This window comes from Pecten maximus, chromosome 11, assembly GCF_902652985.1.
Source record: "Pecten maximus chromosome 11, xPecMax1.1, whole genome shotgun sequence".
Classification (NCBI taxonomy): domain Eukaryota; kingdom Metazoa; phylum Mollusca; class Bivalvia; order Pectinida; family Pectinidae; genus Pecten; species Pecten maximus.
The window spans coordinates 11978214-11988809 of record NC_047025.1 but is presented as its reverse complement, the minus strand read 5'-3'; positions in this window follow the sequence as shown (position 1 = coordinate 11988809).

Genomic DNA, 10596 nt, shown 5'->3' with positions numbered 1-10596 from the left:
CTTAGCTCGGTGAAGGTAAGTGAAAATGCATCCATCTTTGGAAATTAGGACCCTTCTAGAAAGCTCTGGCTTTGCTTTCGCTCTCTGAACCAAACAGTGTGCTTTCGTCAGTCAAGCCTTCACTTGCTCCGCCACCACAGTGTCCTTCTTGTCACTTTCTAATGTCCAGTGGTTTAAACGACCATAATATAATTATACAATCCATCGCGATTTAGTTACAGTTCTGTCAAGGTTCGAGTGTATGTCTGACTCTGACAGGGTTTCAGATGTTAAGTCATACTAGCATTGAGACCTGATGCCTCCAATAAGTGCAGGACATCTTTCAAACCACGGTCAACGACTATTTTGTCATCTGGCGCCAGCCACGTCAGTTTTTCTATGACTTTTATTTTGTTATTGACGCATCATTTTAGCTCCCAGAGAATGTTCCTACTGTGTCTAGAATATAGCCATCAGACAGAGCGATGCTCATGAATTTGAGGTAATTACGTTTCTTCTGACCACAGTTGGATATTCTTCGGAGCTTATGATCAGCACTCTTTAGGATATACATGTATATAGTACTATCTAGTATAACAGTGACATGTTCCTCCAAAAATAGTTCTGAAATGACAGTGTTGTGTCCAAGTATCTTCTTTAAGTGATCTGGAAAAAAGTGGTACTGGGGACTTGTCTAATGTCTGCCCTATGAAGTTTGAAATACCAAAGATAAAAGAACAGTGGTTCATGGAAAAAAAATTTCAGTTTTACCAAAAATTAAAAAAAAAAAAACAGTGATAAAGGATCGTGTTTGGTTTTCGTGTATATACCAGAAGAAAGAAATGGGATGCAGTTCGAGTGGATTTTGAGGAACTGATCTTTGGACCAACTTGGCTTTTTAGTCAGAGTCATTTAGAGACAGAAATCTATGTGCAGATACTAATTGGTTATGTGACAGAATTCTCACCCCGGCCTCTAACGCAACCTCAGTAGAAAGATGGAGCAAACGCAGGATGAAACAGGACATTGTAATTTGTGCGAGTAGATCAGGTGGTATCTTGCCAGTTTTGGCAACAGCAAAGATTTTGTTTCCGTTGGTACAATTGAGATGAGATAAAGACAGCGCTTCTAGCGTGAACATGATCCATTTGATATATCCTGCATTGTCAAAAATGCATTATACAATGTATGTGTTTATTTCCCAATGCTTGCTGAAAAGGTTCTGATTAGGGTCGATTTATTTGTCGAAGACATCACTCTTTGTTGAATCAATGTATCCATGGGCAATTTATAATTTGGTTTATTTACATTTCTTGTGTTTATACTTTTACTTTTTTTCTTAAAATAGTATAAAAGATATAACTTAGGTATGTCTTTTTTGTCTTTAGTCTTAAACGTTAAAAACTACAACCGTAACGGAAAATACGTGAACCGTGAATAGAACAACAAAAATATAGTAGAGCCTATACACAAATCGGAAGAGGACAATCTCTAATCTAAAAATAGCATTGATTGTATATTTCAAACAGTTTCTTTAAATAGTATACTGCTGAAAATCTGTATCGAATAAAGGACAGATTAAGAGGCCTACATCAATCGAACTCCAACCAGATGCAGTTTATTGGTGTACCTGGTGATAAAGATGCCAAATAAAATAGAAGTACCACGATTGATCAAGCATACGGAATTGATTTGTGCCATCATTCGATTATCCTGAACAACATAAAGTCACAATATACAGGTCAGTATTTATCTCAACAACCACTCAATAATACACACAGGCGGTACCAAAGATTACATCACAAGTAAAAGGGCAGGCAAAAAAGCCATACAACACAAAAGGCACAAGTACAATGCAATTAGGATAATGTGTCTAATGTACAATGCACGTGCACTAAATATTGGCGAACAGCGAGGGTCTCGATGTCAACAGACAGAAAAGTGCAACATACCATCAGAATTGTTTTCTTAGATTTACCAGCAGCCCGTATACAAGCGATATGGTGCTGGAAAGCAGAAATATTTAGCCAGGAAGTTGGATCTCGAAAGTTATTTTCTGTATGATATTTTCCGTAGATGTATGTTTCACAACCAAAATAGTCTTGATGGAAAAAGCTATATATATTCTCCAATGACACCCCCCACACACCCTTTATCCTCCTCCTACTATACCAACAAAGTGTAACATTTAAAGACCGGATGATTCATCGACTGTGGAACGGAAGTAGGCAATCTATCTTAGTACTGGACCGAGACCACAATTAGCTCCGCTATATGTTTCATTGTAACATTAAAATTCATAATAAATTCCCAATATCTCATATGCAACTTTCCATCTCACCTGGCCAAGACCAACATCTGAGAAGCAAAATATAAAAGTTTCAACCCAGCATGTTCAGCATTTTCTGGAGATAGCTGTCAAAATGTGTCACCAACGTGGATTATATACATCCGGGTCAGGGGTAGAGGTCAAATCAGGACTCATCACACAGGGTCCTGGAGCACATAATAAATGATCAATATTATTATTTTACATCACAAAACCTAGATTGACATCTCTACTATCAATCCACATTAAATTCATCAACAGAAATCAAGTTCAAAGAGGCATTTGATTTGTTTTCCTGAAATATATACATTTTTGAGGGGACTTCATTCGTGGGGCCTGAACACGGAAGTACTTAATTGTGGTCTCAGTCCTACTGTTTTAAAATTATAGTGAGTATTGTTTACAGCGCTGTCGACCAATCAGATTGCCCGTTGCAAAACCTTTCTCAAAAAGATAGCCTACTTCCGCTCCACTGTCGATGCATCGTCCGCTTTTGGTATATTTCTCATCTTTAAATCATTGTCACATTACAATTATAGCATGCATTGCTATTTAGGGATCCCATACTAAGGTACATTACTGAAGTTGTGTGCATTTGAAATTTCAGCAGGATTAACCCGAAATTCAAAGTGAAGCGAAGCTAACCCCCCACTTTTCAAGTGTAACACCTTGTTGATAACGTAGAAGTAGGGGCTGATATATTTTTCATAAATATCACCCAGATACAGACGCCTATGCTGATATTTAGCGATTGTTTTGTACGAGCTCCCCACGTGTGTTTGTATATTGCGTTTTATGTAAACACACTTCCTGATAACGGGAAGTATGAAGATCATATATCAACCCGGTGAGTCACGTGTCTTTTGGGTACGAGGACGACTTTACATTTGAATATTTTGTATCTCAAACGCACGTGCAAAGCCTGGTTAAGTATACCATTAAGGTTTCGCTGTTGCATGTATTATACTGACGAAATGAGACACCGGATACAGTGAAAGGTTAGTAAGATCTTCATTATTTCAATAGAAATGAAGATAACTTGTTAAGAGACATTTTACGTGGGCAGTAATCTCGTTCACTTTTATCACAGTTCACGGATGTTATCTCGTGTTTATTGTATATATGACTCTTCTGGGCACAGGCACTTAGATAAGTAGTCCAGCTCGACACTCAGAAAAAGGAAGATATTAGTATTGTATGACTTTGTTAAAATTTATTAAAATATATATATTTATATGTATATATCATATAAGATCTTTCAATACATTGTTTATTTTTTCAAGGGCATTTTTGACCATTCAAATATCATAGAATTAATCATCATCATCATCAATACAGATTTTGAGTAAGATAAAAAAAAAACGACAAAAAAATGAAACTGCGTTATACAGCTGCTTGGACATTCTAGGAAGTGATACACAGATCCTAAAGTATTGATGCCCTAGGAGGCGACGAAAAATCTCAAAAAAGGCCAAAAGAAATATGAAAATATTAAAATCTGGATGGGAAGGTGCAATATGCCTATGTTGTCTATTTTACAAGTGTTATCCATCTTTTCTCAATCTTAAGCCAATTGGCTGAAGAAATATCAATCAAGTTGTTGTCTTTTTCTTCAATGTTGTATTAAATTTCTTGTGCAAAATATGTCCAGAAAATCACTGACATATTTGTTTGCTTGTTAAGAACTGCTGAAATAGTGATATATATTAACATGATTTCTGTTCTCTAGCGAACACACCCGTAGTGTTGTATATGTAGGTGGATAGATAGATAGCTTGTATCTACATTAGTTTGTTTGTCCGAGAGGTTTATACCCGAGTCGATTGGCATATCTGTGACAATCTACCTGTCTCATACTAAGGTTACCTGTCAAAGTCAAGGGAAACAAATAAACAGTCGCAGTAAGGAAGCTTTACCAGGAAGATAGAGGCCAGCTCAGTATTAACTTGTGTCGAAATGCTATTTAAGTAGTACATTCGAAACCATGAACGATATGTTCCTATTGCCTATATCTAATTACAATGTGACATTAATCAAACCTCGTTTTCACGAAACTGGTGATTGGTCGGCACACCAGTAGCACGTGTCTATCACCTACGTGGGTGAGGTTTTGAGGTTTGCTTCCTTGTTTAGGTATGAAAAAATGTATGGGGTCACCTATCCGACCACTTTGGTTTTCTCCGGGCATTCCGATTGCCTTCTACAGTAAGACCCATCGCCCAGGTCAACAAGTGTGTTTAATAGAAGTTGATAAAAATTGTTTAGCAATTGTTGTAAAATAAATAAAGTTTCCATTTCACATTCATAAAACTTCATGAATATCTTTGTGATAATAACACCACTGTGTAGGTACATAGAAAATTAACCTTAAGCGAAGATACAACTCCCAAGAGGTCCTGGCGATTTAAATCGACAGCCTAGTTTATCTTAGATCAATAAACTAACGACATATAGCAGGTCTCTAAGTTGAAACACCTGACTCGGATCAATAAGTGAGAGTTGGCTGGTTTGTATGCCGGGTATTGTTTAATGTGTTATCAGATACGATGAGATCATTTAAGGACAGCGCCTTCTTGTGAGGGGCCAACTGAAGGGTCGCATTATAGTGGCATATCACTGAAATGTCATGTCTCTGGTATCTCTCTCGATCCACCATACCGACACTGAAAAGGGCTGCAATCAATCTCTCCATGTGTTTCCCATTCAAATTGTTGGCGTATTACAGGGAACATAAAGAACCATTGTTCCTGTCCTTCGTTTGTCAAAGACAGAGCCCACTGTAATTCTCATAAGGGCAAAAGCTCAACTAAACGCCAAGTGTTAGGCAGTGTCAATACAGACGTTGGCAAGGAAAAACGTTTCGAAAGAAGAAAAGAGATAAGACCCCAATTCAGTCTTAAGATAATGAAATAGCAACAGTAAGCACAAGTTTAACAACTCTTCTCTTATGAGTATGTGTCGTTCTTTAGTGGTCAATTTAGCGACTTGTTAAAACTGTTTTAGACGTAGAATCTAAAATCTTATCCGTGCGCTGTCATTTATCGCTAGTGGGTTGGTTGGTTGTTCAATTTATATCAACATATTGGGTACGCTGTGTGCTCAATGGGGTTAAAATGACGGAATTTTGGGCTTTGAAAAATATTAATCCGGAACAAGATACAATATATTTCCGGATAATGAAGCTCCTTCAAGGACTCTTCAGTACAGCGAGGGATCATTAGGTTGGAAATCTAGAAGGGTGGGTGTAATGACCCATGATTCAAACAATTCTAAATATATCATACTTGCTGACGTACCTCTTCTTTGCGAAATATTAAAATGATTCTGATGTACCCATTGCCATTTCTAAATCATTATTTTCTCTCTTTTCCCTATTAATTACAAGCATGCAATACCTTGTTTCCCCCACAAGGTAGCCTATTGTGCAGCTTACATTTACGTAAACTCCACATACAGAAAAAACCAAAGAGTAATATGAATTGAAAATGGCCACCACAAGGTTACAAGTTTATTACGAAGTATTGAAACATACATGTATATAAGTATCAACATGTGTAGGTATTATAAAAAGTACATTATCCATACCATCTCACACATGATATAAAGATTGAAGTTCGCTGGCTAAATTTAACTTGCCGAGGAATTTTTAACTTCTCCACCTAATTTCCTAACCTAGAGACTAGAGATGATAGACTGATAAAGAGTGGACGTAGGTTTTGCCGAAATTTAATCTTCAATAAGGAAGATGGTTTATAACTTAAAGAAAATACATTCTCGGTTTACGGCTGAGTGGATCTAGACAATAATTGCTGGTCACCTTGCACATTGTATGGATCCGGAAGATCTTTTCTATGACTTCAATGCTTGTTTTAGTTTTAAGTCAACAATGCCTGCTACTAAGATTCGAGTCAATCCTGACGGAAATTATCCAAAGGTTATAAATATTTGATGTAGGTTTTTGGATGAGCAATTGTACTTATGAGACGTTGAATCCCTTTATGATATTTTATGATCTTCAAGTGAACTTGAGTGTCTACACATGACAAATTACCCGAGATGTATTATTTAGCTGATACATATAGCCTTTTATGAACTTACTGAGCTCAGGGTAAGTTTCTCAGCAACATTCTTCTGTCAATAAGGGATCTTTCATGTATCACCTAGCCCTTCACCTCTGGGTTGCGAGCTCGAACCCACGTTGGGCAGTTGCCTGGTACTGACCGTAGGTCGATGATTGTTCTCCAGGTACTCCATCTTTCCTCTACCTTCAGAGCTGGACACGTCCAATTAGATGCGTGTCTTTATGTGTCTTTATGTGATTTTATGTGTACCTTATACATGTATATTATACATTGCGTGTCTTTAATAGGACGTTAAACAAAACAATCCAAACCGAATTTTATGAAATGAGGTCTAAGGATAATGTAAGTGTATATTATATCAATATACACAACGTATACATAAATGTATGTTACGTGTGTTATAACACTGCCTGGTAAAATGGAAGTTACGTGATAGAATCGCGTTACTGTTAAGTGTTAAGGGCCGTGTGTGAGTGGGATTGTAATATCAACGAATTCAATAATTACGTATTGTATCCTATTTATAGACACCAGTACAGAATAATATTGCTTGTATAACCCTCATTAACAATAACAATAATTGATTAAGACAGCACCTGTTTCGTTTCAGAATCAAGCACGTGACGTCATTCATGTATGACGTCACAGAAGTGTTTTCAAACGATAAAATTGCGATATTTATGACATTCCCGTACGTCCTAGCAAAGCAGACTGGTTATGCGACAAAACGATATTATGAATAGTAGAACACTTTACGTTGGTCATCAAAGAGGTTTAATATACATTTATATGGTATACCTGAGTCACTTACATACTTATTTACATGTAATATTTAAGGTTTAACACGTTTGAATATTGTCTGTTAGAGTACCAACCTAATTCAAAATTGGATAATGTTGTAATGTATGTACATAGTCATGTCCATGTGATTAAATCGTTTTACAACTATTTAAATGCAAATTTTTAGATCGTGTCAAACAAAACATGCTACTTCATCCTGTCCAATTTCACAGCTATCAACTTGTCAATGAGCCCGGGTGGGATTTCTTTTCATTCGATTTACAGATTATGTATAGCAGAGATGAAAGAATATCCCTAAATTAAAAAATAATCATTTCCGAACGGTCTTAATTGATATTCCTAACTAGATGGTTCGGTTGATCTTCTAGTATAGCAGACATACTGTATTGATCATATACATAAAAAAACAATCACTGTGTTTGAACATCAGCGTGTAAACTCTGTTACGAAATCTGAAGAGCGTCGTGTGAAAGCCGTGGTATATTATAAATACAACCTTTGTTATGCGATTATTGAACTGGAATAAATATACTTGGAAATGATCGATATGAACAATTGTGATATTCTCCATTTGAACCATTATGTAGATCAGAGGAATAGTATTTACATGTGAAGGAGCGGTAGGGTTCACTGTTTAACATCACACAACACTTTAATAGCATGTAAGGGCGGGACTTACTTGAATGAGGGAGATGGGGACGGATTTGGAGGAGAGGGTAGGGGGGTGGGGGCACGAGTTGACTACTGTATTGTGTCTAGTTTTGCACATTTGTGATGTAGTGCATGGCGTTAGCGTTCAAATCGGGAGCTGGGAAATAATTTGTCAGCTAGAGGGGTCACTGGAGAGCCCAAGAAAAGGCCCATTGTACCCACTGCATGTTGGTCGGGTGGCACAGTGGTATTACACTTCCATCTGGGCCAACAAGCGTGATTAATATAATTTGATAAAACTTGTGCTGCAATTGTCGTAAAATGAATATAGTTTTTTATGTTTGTCGTAGCAGGCAACTAATGTGCAAACCCTGAAAAATATGTGAGTTTCGTTCGTCTTTTGTTTAAAGGACATTGAAGAAAGCATTGATCCACTACCTCCATTGCAGAGCTAATTGATCGTTATCTCATTCTTTCCTTCCTGCTCTTTCCTTGTTCTCACGTCTGTTTTTTTTCATATTCTTTGTTTTCGATTTTTTGTGTCTCCGTGACACCAGTCCAAAAATAAATCACCCCGTAAAAACAAACAAAGACTCCATAGATAGGACATCACGGCAAATGAACACTGCCATCTATTCCCAAATGTGGGAAAGTCGTGTTTTACTGTTTCAGTATACATTGTATATAAATATCGATCATGTATGGATTTTTCACTTCTGACAAATTGATCCCTAATGCGAAGCGTCCTATTTGCCAAGATTTGTGCGAAGTGTGCTTTTAGCATAACTCAGATTTATGAATGTTTGAGGCGTAATGGTAATCCTATATTCATCAGCTACTGCCGACACAGGTGTGCATTGTAAATGTCACGTCAGATGTACCAAGATGAAGGCGGTAAGCGGTTGTTTTTCTATTTTTAGATCTTTTGACATCGTTATTGTGTATTATATCGGGTTTATCATTAAGGTCTGTTTCTGATTTGTTTAGCATTTGTAACCCTGTAATCATTTGTAACCCCATAATCATTTGTAACCCCATAATCTTTTGTAACCCTGTCAGCATTTGTAACCCTGTAATCATTTGTAACCCTGTCAGCATTTGTAACCCTGTAATCATTTGTAACCCCATAATCTTTTGTAACCCTGTAATCATTTGTAACCCTGTAATCATTTGTAACCCTGTAATCATGTGTAACCCTGTAATCATGTGTAACCCTGTAATCATTTGTAACCCTGTAACCATTTGTAACCCTGTCAGCATTTGTAACCCTGTAATCATTTGTAACCCTGTAATCATTTGTAACCCTGTAATCATTTGTAACCCTGTCAGCATTTGTAACCCTGTAATCATTTGTAACCGTGTAATCATTTGCAACCCTGTAATCATTTGTACCCTGTAATCATATGTTACCCCATAATCATATGTAACCGTGTAATCATTTGTACCCTGTAATCATTTGTAACCCCATAATCATATGTAACCGTGTAATCATTTGTAACCCTGTAATCATTTGTAACCCTGTAATCATATGTAACCCTGTAATCATTTGAAATCATGTAATCATTTGTAACCCTGTAATCATTTGTAACCCTGTAATCATGTGTAACCCTGTAATCATTTGTAATCATGTAATCATGTGTAACCAAGTAATGATTTGTAACCCTGTAATCATTTGTAATCATGTATTCATGTGTAACCAAGTAATGATTTGTAACCCTGTCATCATTTGTAACCCTGTAATCATTTGTAATCATGTGTAACACTGTAATCATGTGTAATCCTGTAATGATTTGTAACCCTGTAATCATTTGTAACACTGTAATCATTTGTAACCCTGTAATCATGTGTAACCAAGTAATCTTTTGTAACCCTGTAATCATTTGTAATCCTGTAATCATTTGTAACCCTGTAATCATGTGTAACCCTGTAATCATTTGTAACCCTGTAATGATTTGTAACCCTATAATCATTTATAACCCTGTAATCATGTGTAACCCTGTAATCATTTGTAACCCTGTAATCATTTGTAACCCTATAATCATTTGTAACCCTGTAATCATTTGTAACCCTATAATCATTTGTAACCCTGTAATCATTTGTAACCCTATAATCATTTGTAACCTTATAATCATTTGTAACCCTGTAATCATTTGTAACCCTGTAATCATTTGTAATCCTGTAATCATTTGTAACATTTATATCCTGAATTACATTACTTCAAATCAAGTGCTTCGCGTCAGCATAGGAATTCACATCCTCGTTCCCAGGTTGTGCGATTTTCACCTGGGGCCGAGGATGTTGAATTCAACAATCAAAGTAGGACGCGTAGCCCTATCTATAGGGTACATCCACAGATGTCTGTAACTTGTTAGTAATTATAGAAACAAACATTAGCCCTACTCCGACTTTATGTTATACTAGAAGTAGGGACTAATATATTTTCTTATCAATACCAATCAAATGTAGACGCTTGTGGTTCAATCCTATTAAAGGGACTCAGTGGTTAGATCATCTTCTTATAGCCAATAAAAGGTGTTTAAACATTTAAAATGTTAAGAGGTATTCACTTTCTGCTGAATATGAAATATAAAACAATTTCTTCAATTTCTAACTTTTAGAAATGTTATACGTTCTAAAACTAATTCATATCATTATCTTTCGAAATGATGTAAACAGCGTGATTGTACAAAGCACGCAGTGGGAAATGAAGATAACACGACAAAAAAAATAGTGGATTTCCGACCGAAGTCCAAA